Source organism: Emys orbicularis, chromosome 9, assembly GCF_028017835.1.
Source record: "Emys orbicularis isolate rEmyOrb1 chromosome 9, rEmyOrb1.hap1, whole genome shotgun sequence".
Classification (NCBI taxonomy): Eukaryota; Metazoa; Chordata; order Testudines; family Emydidae; genus Emys; species Emys orbicularis.
Genome location: NC_088691.1, coordinates 98,488,422 through 98,506,230, shown reverse-complemented (window position 1 = coordinate 98,506,230; position 17,809 = coordinate 98,488,422).

Sequence of the window (17,809 nt, the reverse complement as noted above, 5' to 3'; positions counted from 1 at the left end):
TCTCAGCTGGTGTAATTTGTCATAGCTCCATTCAGTGGAGCAGTCACTTTATAACAGCTAACAATTTGCCCTGTAGTGCCTACTCCTATACAAGGCGATAGCAGAAAACTCACACTGGTCTAGCAAATAGGGCATGGGAGTGGAAGGCAGGAGAGCTGGATTCTATTCCCACTTCAGCCACTGTGATTCACTGTGTGACCTTGGGTAAGTCATGTAAGCTATGTTTGCCTCAACTTCCTCATATATAATGAGGATAATGATACTTAACACATTGAGATCATTAGAGAAATGTGTTATATAAGTGCCTAAGTACTTATTTTGCATGCGTGCTGGGAGGAGGGATAGCTCAGTGGTTTGAGCATTGGCCTACTAAACCCAGGGTTGTGAGTTCAATCCTTGAGGAGGCCACTTAGGGATCCAGGGCAAAATCAGTACTTGATCAGGGCTGGACTCGATGACCTTTCAAGGTCCCTTCCAGTTCTAGGAAATAGGATAATAGGATAAAATTGTAATTTCAGATGCAGTCTTCATCATTACTTGTAGAGCTTTAAGCTTTTGCATTTTATTTAGGGGGGAAAATCTAAGCGAGTGAATTGTAAATTCCCTTCTTTAGATGTATTAACTCCTTGGCTGTAATGGTCATAGTCATCCAGTTGCCAGTAAATCCCAGCTCCCAGCATCAAGAGTATTAAAAAGTGAACCCTGAGTGTTTTTGATAGGGACTTTTAAAGCTCAACCAACAGTGGGAAGGAGGGGGTTGTCCCTGAGCAGAGTCTCATCTTCCTTTATAAAAGCATGAAGTTTAATACTCAAAGCAAAACATGTCCATTTTACAGGGAAGACCTACCAATGTACTTATTACAGCTGTATTGGTATCTGTTGATTATTTTTCTCTGGACTGACTGTCAAGAATTATTGTACTGTGATTCTGTTACTTTTTGTAAAGAGATAGACAGTATTCTGCATAATATGTTTACTGGAGCATTTTATAGCAACCATATAAGGTTTGAGTATGTAGCTTTCAAATATGTTATGTTCTTAATAGATGTCTAAGCTGCTTGTATAAAGTAAATGGTATTTGTATTATGGATGGGTGCACATGATATACAGACAGATGCCACATAACATTTTTATGACACTGGGACAGCTTTCTGCAATAAGGATTCTATTTGGAAAGTAATGTCGAATACCACTGAGGTTTTGTCCTTGAGTATGATGAAGTTGAATGCAGTCGCTTAGTTGAACTAATGTTGGCTGGCTTGTGTCACTTCTGGTTTGTTTGTTTTTTTTAAGGCAGCAATAAAGAGTAATTGCTTAATGGAAACCACTATATTCAGTTTTATTTGGACTATTTATATTTTACGAAATAAAAGCTTTTTTTAAAAAAAAATGCAGTGCCTTTTTTGAGACGTGTGTTCAGGGTAACACTGTTTATTATACGAGGAATCCACGCTATGCTAAACAGGGTGGTTTGATTGAATACCCCATATTTTTTTACTATAGCATTTAATAATTAACTAGAGCACATTTGTATGTCTAATGCCCTACTTGGTTTTTGAAGTGATAATGATAGTTAGATTTATCTTTAATCTGTCCTCCAGATAAGCAGAATTTTTTTGCCAAAAGTTACTTTTGAAATGTAATTGCTTTCTTTGTAAATGACAGCCAACTTGCTCACATGGGAAGTAAGAAAAGCAGGAGGTGGTATGCGCTAACAGGCAAAATTCCAGGGAGTGTTTGTGGGGAGAGGCTGCTGATGACTGGTTCCCTCTTCCTGACCCTCTGAAGACAGGAGGATGTGTTGGAGAGGCCACTTTTAGGGATCAGAATCAGTCTTATAATGGGAACGTGGTTGCATTCGTAATTGCCACCCCTTTGTTGTAGAGACAAAAGCAAATTAACAAAGAACACTGGGCAATATATTCCAGAGGATTTCCTCACTTTGACCTGGCTTTCTCTTTCCTTTTGTACACTGCCCCAAGCAGTCATGTGACCAGTGGAACGTGTTAACTCTTTACAGGCTCAGCACCTTTACCGTGTCATATCCAGGAAAGGTTGGTTACTATTTGCCATGATTATACCAAAAAACTGGGAACTATTCTTTGTGATATTGTATGGACCTACTCCCCAAAACAGGTTCCTGTTTGACAATATGAAAGCGGGGGAAGGTTGGCCAAAGATACGGGGGAAAACTCCATTCTTCCAGACGTTGCCAGATGGTCATCAGAGCTCATGCAAAGCATATGAGACCAAAGGGCCCACCCATAAAGTAAAGTACAAGGTGATCAAGAAAGATGAAGAGCTAAGATAGCCCTATTGGGATTTAAACATGTAGCACCCAGGAATCTATGTATAGCATTTGAAACCTAATGTTTAGACTTTAAACCATCCTCTCAAGCCAATGTCCAAAACCAAGCCTGTATTTTATGCCATTTTGCATTAATGTAGAGTTTTGAAAGCATTCCAGAATGCACCATATTGGAATTTGATAACCTTAAATTAAAAGTAAAAAATTTTGTTGATGTCCTCTGTGTGTAAGTTACATTCATTAAAATTTTCCCTGGCAAATGTTGTGCTCTCTCTAGTGGCCAACTTTTGCAAACTTCTTTTCCCATCCCTACTATACCACCACACACATGCAGCCTTCAATAAGTCTCAGGGCATAATTATTAATTATTGTTTATTTGTGTTACTGTAGTGCCTAGAAGCCCCAGTCATTAACCAGGACTCCATTGTGTTGGAACCTGTACAAACCCAGAACAAAAAGACAGTCTATCCCTCACCCCCAAAGAGCTTGTGATTTCACATACAATGGTGTAAATCCCAAATAACTCCATTTTAGTCCGTTACATTAGTGTAATGATTGACCCAAAGCCCATTGAAATCAGTAGAAAGACATACTGTTTGCAGTGAGCTGTGGCTCAGACCCTGAGAGGAAAATCAGGCCTTTATCTATGCTGCATAACCTAAAATACCCACCACCCAACATATCCAACAATTTGGGGGACAGAAGAAAGGGTGTGAGTGTCAATAAACTCTTTCCATTTCTGATATGTCCTTTAAATATTTGAATCTAGAGAGTTTGGTTTGTATTCCTTAACATGTTAGATTTCACAAGTGGGTGGATCTGACCATCTATCCAGGGCTGGCCTTAGGGAAAATGGCACCCTGGGCTAACTTGTATTTTGGTGCCCGTGCCCCCCTGGGCTCTCCATCGCTCCTGGGTCCTGCTGCCTCCCTTGGCACCCCACCCATCTCCCCATCGCCCTTGACCCCCGCTGCCTCCCTCGGCTCCCCTCCCCCGCTCATTGCCCCAAGCTCCCTTCCACGGCCTCACACCCTAAACCCGCCCCACTCCTTGCCTCTTGACCACAGTGCCCTGGACAGTCACCCACATCTCCCACCCATAAGGCCGGCCCTGAATCTGCCTATAGGTGTAGAATCTAGATGCTGTTTTTATGATTCTGTGGGAGTGTATACTCGTTTCCATCACTTCTTGGACTTTTTAGTTCAGGTCGTTATCCGATGGTAGATTTATCTCCAGGAGAGAGCAGTCTTGTTTGGACTTCATGAAACTCTAAATTTACTGCTTCTTTTTGTATCTTTGAATGGCATTCTAATATAAATATATAGAACTAAAGTGAACAGTTCATATGCTCTACTATGGCTATGTTTATACTCTAGATTACCTCTATACTATATTTGACTACTATCTTTCATGTATACAGGTCTGTCTCATCTTACGCTGGGGTTACGTTCCGCGGTCAGCGCGTAAAGCGAAAACCGCGTATAGTCAAAATTACATTGAGTGTAATGGCGGGCGGAATTGCCCACACTACAGGAACAGTATTTAAATTGTTATTTTTCTCTTTTTTTTTGTTTTTGTTTTTGCCGACCGCATAAAGCTGAATTTGCACATGTTAAATGCGCGTAAGATGCGACAGACCTGTACAATGTTGTTGTAGCCACGTCAGTCCCAGGATATTCGAGAGACAAGGTGGGTGAAGTAATAGCTTTTATTGGAGCTTATTGTGTAAGCTCAAAAGCTTGTCTCTCTCACCAACAGAAGTTGGTCCAATAAAAGATATTCCCTCACCCACCTTGTCCTACTGTCTTTCATGTAATTTTAACTCTTCTTAAACATTACAGTAAATTAAAAAAAAAAAGTCTAATAGATACAACCATATGTTTCTAAATTAATCGAAAATTTTCCTCAGCAGCAAATGTAAGGCTTTTTTGTTTACACTTATTGTAATATTCACAGAAACAACAAGGAGTCCGGTGGCATCTTAAAGACTAACAGATTTATTTGGGCGTAAGCTTTCGTGGGTAAAAAACCTCACTTCTTCAGATGCATGGAGTGAAAATTACAGATGCAGGCTGTCATAACTATAAAGGGAAGGGTAACAGCCCTCCTGTGTACAATACTATAAAATCCCTCCTGGCCAGAGACTCCAAAATCCTTTTACCTGTAAAGGGTTAAGAAGCTCAGGTAACCTGGCTGACACCTGACCCAAAGGACCAATAAGGGGACAAGATACTTTCAAATCTTGGTGGGGGGGAAGGCTTTTGTTTGTGCTCTTTGTTTTGGTGGTTGTTCGCTCTTGGGACTGAGAGGGACCAGACATCAATCCATGCTCTCCAAATCTTTCTGAACAAGTCTCTCATATTTCAAACTTGTAAGTAAACAGCCAGGCAAGGCGTGTTAGTTTTATCTTTGTTTTCTCAACTTGTAAATGTACCTTTTACTAGGGTGTTTACCTCTGTTTGCTGTAACTTTGAACCTAAGGCTAGAGGGGGGTCCTCTGGGCTCTTTAAGTTTGATTACCCTGTAAAGTTATTTTCCATCCTGATTTTACAGAGATGATTTTTACCTTTTTCTTTAATTAAAAGCCTTCTTTTTAAGAACCTGATTGATTTCCCCTGTTTTTTAGATCCAAGGGGGTTGGATCTTGATCCACCAGGAGTTGGTGGGGGAAAGGAGGGGGGATGGTTAATTTCTCCTTGTTTTAAGATCTAAGGGGTTTGGATCTGTATTCACCAGGGAATTGGTGAAGAGTCTCTCAAGGCTACCCAGGGAAGGGAATTAGCACATTGGGAGTGGTGGCAGCGGACCAGGTCTAAGCTGGTAGTTAAGCTTAGAGGTTTTCATGCAGGCCCCCACATCTATACCCTAAAGTTCAGAGTGGGGAAGGAGCTTTGACACAGGCATTATATACTGACACATGAAGAGAAGGGAGTTACCTCACAAGTGGAGAACCAGTGTTGACAGGGCCAATTCGATCAGGGTGGATGTAGTCCACTCCCAATAATAGATGAGGAGGTGTCAATTCCAGGAGAGGCAAAGCTGCTTCTGTAATGAGCCAGCCACTTCCAGTCCCTATTCAAGCCCAAATTAATGGTGTTAAATTTGCAAATGTATTTTAGTTCTGCTGTTTCTCTTTGAAGTCTGTTTCTGAAGATGTTTTTGTTCAAGAATAGTTACTTTTAAATCTGTTATAGAATGTCCAGGGAGATTGAAGTGTTCACCTACTGGCTTTTGTATGTTACCATTCCTGATGTCCGATTTGTGTCCATTTATTCTTTTACATAGGGACTGTCCGGTTTGGCCAATGTACATGGCAGAGGGGCATTGCTGGCACATGATGGCATATATAACATTAGTAGACATGCAGGTGAATGAGCCCTTGATGGTGTGGCTGATGTACTCTAGCAACACCATCAGAGGACCCAACCACATCGGTCACACCATCAAGGGTTCATTCACCTGCACGTCTACTTTGATTGGCTGAAATCTTCTGGAACAGCAGCAGTTAGAAATAAAAGTGAATGGCTACTGGTTGATTGAAAGACAAGAGATACTTCATAATCTAGAGAGCATTCCAGAAGCAGTAAGATATTAATAATTGACATAAATTATACAGAGTCAGGGAAAGCCAAAATCATTTGTATGGAAATTTTTACTAGACAGGAACATAGAAAAACTGTTAAAAGATAAGTGCAAGATTTGTTCTTGTGAGTATGTGACACATGAAGATAGAATGAAGAAACGTGTTGAATTATTGTGATGTGTCCAGCTATTGTCAAAGATAGATTATTGGAATCAAACAGCAAGAAAGGGAAAACTGGTCTGCACCACATTTTTTCTTCTCTGCATTCTCCTTCATCTTCAGCAGCATCATCATGAAGCACAGAATCTCTTGATGAAGATAGTGATATGAGTGATAATGAAAGTGAAGCTAATTTCATTTCTTCATCTTCTAATCAGAATCTTGCCACTCCATCTGCGTCAGCCCCGAAAACTCCCACTCCTGGAAAGTCTTCAGATATTCATCATATTGGTATTTAGGTTTTTGGATAGAATGTCCCATGATCAGAAAAATGAACCTGATCGTATGTTTGCTAGTGGAATTTATGCCAGCAATACACCATGTCATATCGTATCCTTATATGCTAGAATTTTTTCATAAAGTGCATCCAGTTTAAGTATTAAGTAGAAAACTGCTTGCAGGAAGCGTTCTGAATGGCAAAGTGGACTATGTGAAAAATAGAGTTGGTGTCCATATCGTGCAAGCTTCTCACATGCTTCTAGTGTGTGATGGGTGGAGAAATAGTCACAATGAGGGTGTCATCAACTTCATGGTAACAACTCCACAACCAGTGCTTTACTCCTTTCAATGCACAACTGAGCATCACCACCTAGCCCAATATATTGCTGACCAATTAAAAAATAGAATAAATGAATTGGCTCCATGAAAAGTTATTTCGGTTGTGACCAACAACGTCACTAATATGAAAGCTGCTTAGGCTTTGTGGATAAATGAGCATCCACATCTCCTGTGTTATGGACTTGCTGCCCCTACGATGCAGCTTTTCATTGGTGATGTTGACGATCTGACTACTTTCTCATCACGTGTGTCAAAAGTGAGAAGCACTGTCAAGTTTTTCAGAAACAAATGTACCAGTAGCCTTTTTTCAGAGTAATTTAGTACCTCAGTCGGTTTCATCCACACTGAGTATGCCTTGTCATTGTGGATGGGCATCTTTTATTAAATATCTCAAAGAGCTTCAAATATGCAAGAAGACTCTTTAATCAGCTGGTGTTGAAGAAGCGGTGGTTGGGTATTGTCCCCAAGTAATCCGCACTGACATTTTTGATGTCTTTTGGATATGAAATTCAGAATTAATTTCACTTCTTGAATTAGTAGCTCAGAGCATTCAGAATATGAACAGTGATAATTTTACACTGTCTGGTGTCAAGAATGAGTTCCTGATAATAAGAAACATATTTGTGAGAATACGGAACACAGTCTACTTCCAAAAGCTGAAGGTAAAAAGATAATAGACAAAATAATATAACAGGAAAAAAAAATCAAACAATCACTCCAACACATGATGCTGCCTAATTTCTTTATCAACACTTCCCACACCAAGCCCTTTCTGATGATTAATTTGATTCAGCTTTTGACCTCATGGAGGCTGTTGTAAATTTTAAAGGATATATAAATTAACAAAAAATTCCAATAGGGGTAGCAAATTCTAAAGGAAAAAGCAGCCCATTCAGTTGTAAAACAATGTGGAGTGCGATCCCAGCAGTTCAATCAAAACAGCTTGCTCCTTCATGATGGTGGAAAGGATTGTGTCTTCCTTGCACTTTAGCTATAATGGCAGAAACTTTTTTAACACTTCCATGTGCTACTGCATGTGTGGAATGAAATCAGCGGGTTTGGGGAACTATCCATTCAAAAACCAGAAATAGACTGAAGAAGTCCTCCACTGCTGGGAAGCTGATGACTGCGTATCACAATTTATGATTAGAAAAGAAAATGGTAGATGAAGAGTTGACTCAATATTCAGCAGGTGAAAAGGGAGGAGGAGATACTGATTGATTTGATGATGAGAAAAATCTAGTTGAAGCTGCCATAGAAAAAGAAGAGAATGAAAAGCAACATTCTTGAAGAGCTGGCCTGCTGCCTACATAGCATCCGTGCATTTAAAAATTACTTTTCTTCTTTTTATAGTTGTTGTTTGTTTTATTTCTGCTTAGCTTCATTTTTCTTTTCTTTTGTAATTGTTCAGTCTTGAATATCATCCACCTTTAAATGCTCACCTAATGTTGCTAAAAAAGGTAATAATTCCTTCATTTTTTGGAACTTAATTTTATTGTGTGTTGCATTTTTCTGAGTTAAAATAACTCCGTTAAGTAACTTGTTTTTTGTAATTAGGTATAAGTACCTATCTAAGGCCATGTTTATATGTACAGTGCTACAGTGGCGCAGCTGTTCTCATACCAGCTGCGCTGCTGCAGCACATCTGGTGAAGACACTCTATGCCAACGGGAGAGCTCTCTCCCATTGGCATAAAAACCCACATCTGCGAGTGGCATAAGCTATGTCAGCGGGAGGCGCTCTCCCACCGACATAGCGCTGTGCAGACGAGCGCTTATGCTGGTGTAATTTATGTCACTCTGGGTGGAATCAGTGCTTAACCCAAGGTTTAAGATTCTGAAGTGCCATCCAAAATCTGAGAGGGACGAGGTGTGGAGCATGCTTTTAGAAGTCTTAAAAGAGCAACACTCTGATGCGGAAACTACAGAAACCCGAATCACCAAAAAAGAAAATCAACCATCTGCTGGTGGCATCTGACTCAGATGATGAAAATGAACATGTGTCAGTCTGCACTGCTTTGGATCGTTATCAAGCAGAACCTGTCATCAGCGTGGACGCATGTCCTCTGGAATGGTGGTTGAAGCATGAAGGGACATATGAATCTTTAGCACATCTGGCATGTAAATATCTTGCAACACCAGCTACAACAGTGCCATGCGAACGCCTGTTCTCACTTTCAGGTGACATTGTAAACAAGAAGCAGACAGCATTATCTCCTGCAAATTGTAATCAACCTTGTTTGTCTGAGTGATTGGCTGACCAAGAAGTAGGACTGAGTGGACTTGTAGGCTCTAAAGTTTTACACTGTTTTGTTTTTGAGTGCAGTTATGTAACCAAAAAAAATCTGCATTTGTAAGTTACACTTTCACGATAAAGAGATTGCACTTCAGTATTTGTATGAGATGAATTGAAAAATATTTTGTTGTTGTTTTTTACAGTGCAAATATTCATAATAAAATAAATATAAATATAAAGTGAGCACTGTACACTTTGTATTCTGTGTTGTAATTGAAATTAATATATTTGAAAATGTAGTAAATGTCCAAAAATATTTAAAATAAATGGTATTCTATTGTTGTTTAACAGCGCGAATAATTGCGATTAATTTTTTAAATCACTTGACAGCCCTAATTCATAATCATAACTGATGCGGCAAGCCCAGAGGTGCCGGGGCTATGAACTGCCAAGCCTAGAGGTGCTCAGACCTGGCAAGCCATGACACAAATTAAGCACTGGGTGGAATATTCACACCCCTGAGAAACATAAGTTTTGCCGGCATACGCTATAGTGTAGACATAGTCTAAGACTAAGCCTATTGGAGACCATAAAGTCTTACTCTTTTTTGTTGCTGTTCTATTTCATTAGTGCTTTAAAATATTTGACCATTTTTGACATTGATAATGTTTGACCAGTCAATTGACCAGTTATTTTTGGACTGGTCAAATGCCCAACCCTGTAAACCAATTTAAAATGACACATAATACTTTGTACTATAAAATATTTATTTCATATTAGCCCCATTAGCAAAACTGCATGTGGTTCTGGGTTTCTACCCTTTTATTTGTTTGTGGTGAAAGCTAAAAATGGCAAGAAAAGTACAGTTAATCCCGGTAATATTTCATCTTGACGTTCTAGAGAATTGTAATCAGTTGTTTAAATCAAATTGGTTACAAGAACAAACAACTCTGTGTATGCATGTATGAACGTGCAAATCTAGACATTGTTATGCCAAAAGTTACTAATGGTTTGCCCCATTGTAGGTCATTGATATATGAACACCCAGACCTTCTGCAAGGAGATTGTGCGAGTTAAATATCAGGGGGTAGCCGTGTTAGTCTGTACCTACAAAAACAACAAGGAGTCTGGTGGCACCTTAAAGACTAACAGATTTATTTGGGCATAAGCTTTCGTGGGTAAAAACCTCACTTCTTCGGATGCATAGAGTGAAAGTTACAGATGCAGGCATTATATACTGACACATGGAGAGCAGGGAGTTACTTCGCAAGTGGAGAACCAGTGTTGACAGGGCCAATTCAATCAGGGTGGATGTAGTCCACTCCCAATAATAGATGAGGAGGTGTCAATTCCAGGAGAGGAAAAGCTGCTCTGTAATGAGCCAGCCACTCCCAGTCCCTATTCAAGCCCAGATTAATGGTGTTACATTTGCAAATGAATTTCAGTTCTGCTGTTTCTCTTTGAAGTCTGTTTCTGAAGTTTTTTTGTTCAATGATAGTGACTTTTAAATCTGTAATAGAATGACCAGGGAGATTGAAGTGTTCACTTACTGGCTTATGTATGTTACCATTCCTGGTGTCCGATTTGTGTCCATTTATTCTTTTGCGGAGGGACTGTCCGGTTTGGCCAATGTACATGGCAGAGGGGCATTGCTGGCACATGATGGCATATATAACATTAGTGGATGTGCAGGTGAATGAGCCCTTGATGGTGTGGCTGATGTGGTTGGGTCCTCTGATGGTGTCGCCAGAGTAGATATGGGGACAGAGTAGGCAACGAGGTTTGCTACAGGGATTGGTTCCTGGGTTGGTGTTTCTGTGGTGTGGTGTGTAGTTGCTGGTGAGTATTTGCTTCAGGTTGGGGGGTTGTCTGTAAGCGAGGACTGGCCTGCCTCCCAAGGTCTGTGAGAGTGAAGGATCATTTTCCAGGATAGATTGTAGATCGTGGATAATGCGCTGGAGAGGTTTTAGCTGGGGGCTGTATGTGATGGCCAGTGGTGTTCTGTTATTGTCCTTGTTCGGCCTGTCCTGTAGTAGGTGATTTCTGGGTACCCGTCTTGCTCTGTCAATCTGTTTCCTCACTTCCCCAGGTGAGTATTGTAGTTTTACGAATGCTTGATAAAGATCTTGTAGGTGTTTGTCTCTGTCTGAGGGGTTGGAGCAAATTCGGTTGTATCTTAGGGCTTGGCTGTAGATGTCATCATATGACATCTTCATCATATGGACCCACGGAAAGGAGGCCTGTCATAACTATAAAGGGAAGGGTAACAGCTCTCCTGTGTACAGTACTAAAATCCCTCCTGGCCAGAGACTCCAAAATCCTTTTACCTGTAAAGGGTTAAGAAGCTCGGGTAACCTGGCTGACACCTGACCCAAAGGGCCAATAAGGGGACAAGATACTTTCAAATCTTGGGGGGGGGGGAAGGCTTTTGTGTGTGCTCTTTGTTTTAAGGGGTTGTTCGCTCTTGGGACTGAGAGGGACCAGACATCAATCCAGGTTCTCCCCATCTTTCTAAACAAGTCTCTCATATTTCAAACTTGTAAGTAAAAAAGCCAGGCAAGGCATCTTCGTTTTACTTTGTTTTCTCAACTTGTAAATGTACCTTTTACTAGAGTGTTTATCTTTGTTTGCTGTACTTTGAACCTAAGACAGAGGGGGGTCCTCTGAGCTCTTTAAGTTTGATTACCCTGTAAAGTTATTTTCCATACTGATTTTACAGAGATGATTTTTACCTTTTTCTTTAATTAAAAGCCTTCTTTTTAAGAACCTGATTGATTTCTCCTTGTTTTAAGATCCAAGGGGGTTTGGATCTGTATTCACCAGGAGTTGGTGAAAGGAAGGAGGGGGGAAGGGTCAATTTCTCCTTGTTTTAAGATCCAAGGAGTTTGGATCTGTATTCACCAGGAGTTGGTGAGAGGTTTCTAAAAGCTTCCCAGGGTAGGGAATGGTGGCAGCGGACCAGAACTAAGCTGGTAGTTAAGCTTAGAAGTCCTCATGCAGGCCCCCACACTTGTACCCTAAAGTTCAAAGTGGGGATACAGCCTTGACATGGTGGCACAGCGGTGGAGATCGTTTTAAACCCAAAAGCCAGTAAGAGATTTTTTTTCCCCTTCTAGCTGCTTGGAAAGCAGAGCTGAAGGTAGATGCATATCTTATCTCTCCTTGCCTGAAGGCAGAGGTGTTAAGTTTTTTTAACAAGATCCTTTGTTAAGAGAAGTGTTCAAATAAGCAAACAAACTTGACTGGTAAAAGGAATTTACAAGCTGAATTGTTTTTTTTTTTTTTTCTTTTTACATCCTCCGGAGTAGCTAGTTAGAAAGTCTCTGTTAACTCAGTAGCAGCCAGAGCTGAGAGCTTCCCAGTTTCAGTCAACTGCAGAGGGGGTGACCCAGCACAAGAAAACAGGAGAATGACTACCAAAGAAGTAGCTAAAAAAATAGAACTGGCCAAACTAGAAGCAGAAGAAAATGAAAGAAAACATCAGAGACTGCTTCAATTAACAAAACTCGAGACACAGCAGAGAGAAAGAGAAGAAAAAGCCAAAGAGGAGGCCCACAAGAGAGAGATGGAGCTGAAAGAAAAAGAGATGGAGGAGAGAGAAAAAGAAAGGAAGCATGAACTGGAAGTAGCAAAGGCTAAGCCGGATACAACAGCCCATCCCAACAACCCCTCTCCAGGTACCACTTCCCATCCCAGAAAATTCCCCACCTACAAGGCAGGCGATGATACTGAGGCCTTCTTAGAAAATTTTGAAAGGGCCTGCCTTGGATACAGCATCGCTGCAGACCAGTAAATGGTAGAGCTGAGGCCGCAGCTCAGTGGACCCTTAGCAGAGGTGGCGGCTGAAATGCCTAAGGAACACATGAACAGTTATGAACTTTTTAAAAACAAGGCCAGACTCAGAATGGGGCTAACACCCGAGCATGCCCGTCGGCGGTTCAGAGCCCTAAAGTGGAAACCCGATGTGTCATTTACCCGGCATGCCTACTACATTGACAAAAATTGTGATGCCTGGGTGTCAGGAGCAAATGTTAAATCTCTGGAAAGATCTGGTTTCCCTAGTAAAAATGGAGCAGTTTTTAGAGGGTGTTCCTGAGGAAATAGAAAGGTACATCCTAGATAGGAAGCCCAAAACTGTAACTGCGGCGGGGGAGATTGGAGCCAAATGGGTGGAGGTGGCAGAAAAGAAAAAAACTAGTAGCAGTTGGAGCGAATATCAGAAGGGGCAAGCCGAAACAAAACCTTACCACCGGGGACAACCCAAGGCCCCACCCACATCCCAAGGGAAACCCCAGACGCCTTCTCACCCCACCACACCAGTCTCCACCAACCAACATCGCCCCGGTGATACCTTAGCAGGGCGATGTTTTAAATGTAATGAACTGGGACATATAAAGGCTCACTGCCTCAAGAACCCCAACCGATTACAGTTCATTACACCCCAATCACACCAAAGATCCCCAGACCCAGATGCCTCTCTCATACCCTCGGAGCGAAGGGAAACCTTGAGAGTGGGCGGAAAGAAGGTTATCGCTTGGAGGGACACTGGGGCACAAGTGTCAACTATCCACCAATCCATAGTGGACCCCAAACTCATCAACCCGGAGGCTACAGTGACAATTCAACCCTTCGTGTCACAGTCTGTAACCTTGCCTACAGCCAAGTTGCATGTCCAGTACAAGGGCTGGTCAGGAATGTGGACTTTTGCAGTCTATGACAATTATCCCATCCCCATGCTGCTGGGGGAAGACTTGGCCAACCATGTGAAGCTAGCCAAGAGGGTGGGAATAGTCACCCGCAGCCAGGCTAAGCAAGCTTTCACCCCCATCCCTGTTCCTGAGCCGTCCACCAGGGCCCCGTCTGTGTTACCGGAGACCCAAACACAGGTGGTGGAACCGGATCCCCTGCCAACGACTGCAACAGCCGTAGTGGATCCAATCCCAGAGACCCAGCCAAAGCCAGTCCCAGAACCGGAACTGGCAACGCAACCAGCACCAGAACCATTGCCAGCACTGAGTCCAGCGCTTACAAACCCGTCTACAACTCCAATGCCAGAGGGCACCAGCGAGCCTGAACTGGCGGAAGCAGCAGATAACCCTACCCAAGAGGCTCAGCCAGAGCCTGAAATACCACATAGTGCACCAGCGGACAGCGGTTCACAGTCAATGGAAACAGCCCCAGCACCTGCATCGCTTCCAGAGGGACCAAGCCCCAGTCCACAGTCCAAGGAGGAACTGATGTCTCCAGCATCAAGGGAACAGTTCCAGGCCGAGCAGGAAGCAGATGACAGCCTTCAAAAAGCTTGGGCGGCGGCACGGAGCACCCCACCGCCTCTCAGCTCTTCTAACCGATCCCGGTTTGTTGTAGAAAAAGGACTTTTATACAAGGAGACTCTTTCTGGTGGGCACCAGGAAGACTGGCATCCTCAAAGACAGTTGGTAGTTCCCACTAAGTATCGGGTAAAGCTCTTGAGCTTAGCCCATGATCATCCCAGTGGCCATTCTGGGGTGAACAGAACCAAAGACCGGTTGGGGAAGTCCTTCCACTGGGAGGGAATGGGCAAGGACGTTGCTAATTATGTCCGGTCTTGTGAGGTGTGCCAACGAGTGGGAAAGCCCCAAGACCAGGTTAAAGCCCCTCTCCAGCCACTACCCATAATTGAGGTCCCATTTCAGCGAGTAGCTGTGGATATTCTGGGTCCTTTCCCAAAGAAGACACCCAGAGGAAAGCAGTACGTACTGACTTTCATGGATTTTGCTACCCGATGGCCGGAAGCTGTACCCTTAAGCAACACCAGGGCTAAAAGTGTGTGCCAGGCATTAGCAGACATTTTTGCCAGGGTAGGTTGGCCCTCCGACATCCTTACAGATTCGGGAACTAATTTCCTGGCAGGGACCATGAAAAACCTATGGGAAGCTCATGGGGTGAATCACTTGGTTGCCACCCTTCATCACCATCAAACCAATGGTCTGGTGGAGAGGTTTAATGGAACTTTGGGGGCCATGATACGTAAATTCGTAAATGAACACTCCAATGATTGGGACCTAGTGTTGCAGCAGTTGCTTTTTGCCTACAGGGCTGTACCACATCCCAGTTTAGGGTTTTCACCATTTGAACTTGTGTATGGCCGCGAGGTTAAGGGGCCATTACAGTTGGTGAAGCAGCAATGGGAGGGGTTTACGCCTTCTCCAGGAACTAACATTCTAGACTTTGTAAGCAACCTACAAAGCACCCTCCGACACTCTTTAGCCCTTGCTAAAGAAAACCTAAAGGATGCTCAGGAAGAGCAAAAGGCCTGGTATGATAAACATTCCAGAGAACGGTCCTTCAAAGTAGGAGACCAAGTCATGGTCTTAAAGGCGCTCCAGGCCCATAAAATGGAAGTGTCGTGGGAAGGACCATTCACGGTCCAGGAGCGCCTAGGAGCTGTTAACTATCTCATAGCCTCCCCCACCTCCAACATAAAGCCTAAGGTATACCATGTTAATTCTCTTAAGCCCTTTTATTCCAGAGAATTAAACGTTTGCCAGTTTACAGCCCAGGAAACAGATGACACGGAGTGGCCTGCAGGTGTCTACTACGAAGGAAAAAGGAATGGTGGCATGGAAGAGGTGAACCTCTCCACGACCCTGGGACGTCTGCAGCGACAGCAGATCAAGGAGCTGTGCACAAGCTTTGCACCGATTTTCTCAGCCACTCCAGGACGGACCGAACGGGCATACCACTCCATTGACACAGGTAATGCTCACCCAATTAGAACCCCACCCTACCGGGAGTCACCTCATGCCCAAACTGCTATACAAAGGGAGATCCAGGACATGCTACAGATGGGTATAATCCGCCCCTCTAATAGTGCATGGGCATCTCCAGTGGTTCTAGTTCCCAAACCAGATGGGGAAATATGCTTTTGCGTGGACTACCGTAAGCTAAATGCTGTAACTCGTCCTGACAACTATCCAATGCCACGCACAGATGAGCTATTGGAAAAATTGGGACATGCCCAATTCATCTCTACTTTAGACTTAACCAAGGGGTACTGGCAAGTACCACTAGATGAACCCGCTAAGGAAAGGTCCGCCTTCGTCACCCAGGCAGGGGTGTATGAATTCAATGTACTCCCTTTCGGGTTGCGAAATGCACCCGCCACCTTCCAAAGACTTGTAGATGGTCTCTTAGCGGGATTGGGAGAATCTGCAGTTGCCTACCTCGATGATGTAGCCATTTTTTCTGATTCATGGACAGAACACCTGGAGCACCTGGAAAAAGTCTTCGAGCGCATCCGGCAGGCAGGACTAACTGTTAAGGCTAAAAAGTGTCAAATAGGCCAAAACAGAGTGACGTACCTGGGGCACCAGGTGGGTCAGGGAACTATAAATCCCCTACAGGCCAAAGTGGATGCTATCCAAAAGTGGCCGGTTCCAAAGTCAAAGAAACAGGTCCAATCCTTCTTAGGCTTGGCCGGATATTATAGGCGATTTGTACCACACTACAGCCAAATCGCCGCCCCGCTGACAGACCTAACCAGAAAGAAACAGCCAAATGCAGTTCAGTGGATTGATGAGTGTCAAAAGGCCTTTAACCAGCTTAAGGCAACACTCATGTCTGACCCTGTGCTAAGGGCCCCAGACTTTGACAAACCGTTCCTAGTAACCACAGATGCTTCTGAGCGAGGCGTGGGAGCAGTTTTAATGCAGGAAGGACCGGATCAAGAATTCCATCCTGTCGTGTTTCTCAGCAAGAAACTGTCTGAGAGGGAAAGCCACTGGTCAATCAGCGAAAAGGAATGCTACGCCATTGTGTACGCGCTGGAAAAGCTACGCCCATATGTTTGGGGACGGCGTTTCCAACTACAAACAGACCATGCTGCGTTACAGTGGCTTCATACCGCCAAGGGAAATAACAAAAAACTTCTTCGGTGGAGTTTAGCTCTCCAAGATTTTGATTTTGAAATACAACACATTTCGGGAGCTTCTAACAAAGTGGCTGATGCACTCTCCCGGGAAAGTTTCCCAGAGTTAACTGGTTAACAATTGTTCTTGAAATAAAACATATTGTTAGTTTTTATATAATTAGTAGTATGTCTAAAGGTACATGTGTCTTATTAACTCTGTTTTCTCCTAGAGCTCCAGGAAAAAAATCACAGCCAGTGTGGAACCGGACATCCAACACTATCTGTGATTTGGGGGGCGTGTCATAACTATAAAGGGAAGGGTAACAGCTCTCCTGTGTACAGTACTAAAATCCCTCCTGGCCAGAGACTCCAAAATCCTTTTACCTGTAAAGGGTTAAGAAGCTCGGGTAACCTGGCTGACACCTGACCCAAAGGGCCAATAAGGGGACAAGATACTTTCAAATCTTGGGGGGGGGGAAAGGCTTTTGTGTGTGCTCTTTGTTTTAAGGGGTTGTTCGCTCTTGGGACTGAGAGGGACCAGACATCAATCCAGGTTCTCCCCATCTTTCTAAACAAGTCTCCCATATTTCAAACTTGTAAGTAAAAAAGCCAGGCAAGGCGTCTTCGTTTTACTTTGTTTTCTCAACTTGTAAATGTATCTTTTACTAGAGTGTTTATCTTTGTTTGCTGTACTTTGAACCTAAGACAGAGGGGGGTCCTCTGAGCTCTTTAAGTTTGATTACCCTGTAAAGTTATTTTCCATACTGATTTTACAGAGATGATTTTTACCTTTTTCTTTAATTAAAAGCCTTCTTTTTAAGAACCTGATTGATTTCTCCTTGTTTTAAGATCCAAGGGGGTTTGGATCTGTATTCACCAGGAGTTGGTGAAAGGAAGGAGGGGGGAAGGGTCAATTTCTCCTTGTTTTAAGATCCAAGGAGTTTGGATCTGTATTCACCAGGAGTTGGTGAGAGGTTTCTAAAAGCTTCCCAGGGTAGGGAATGGTGGCAGCGGA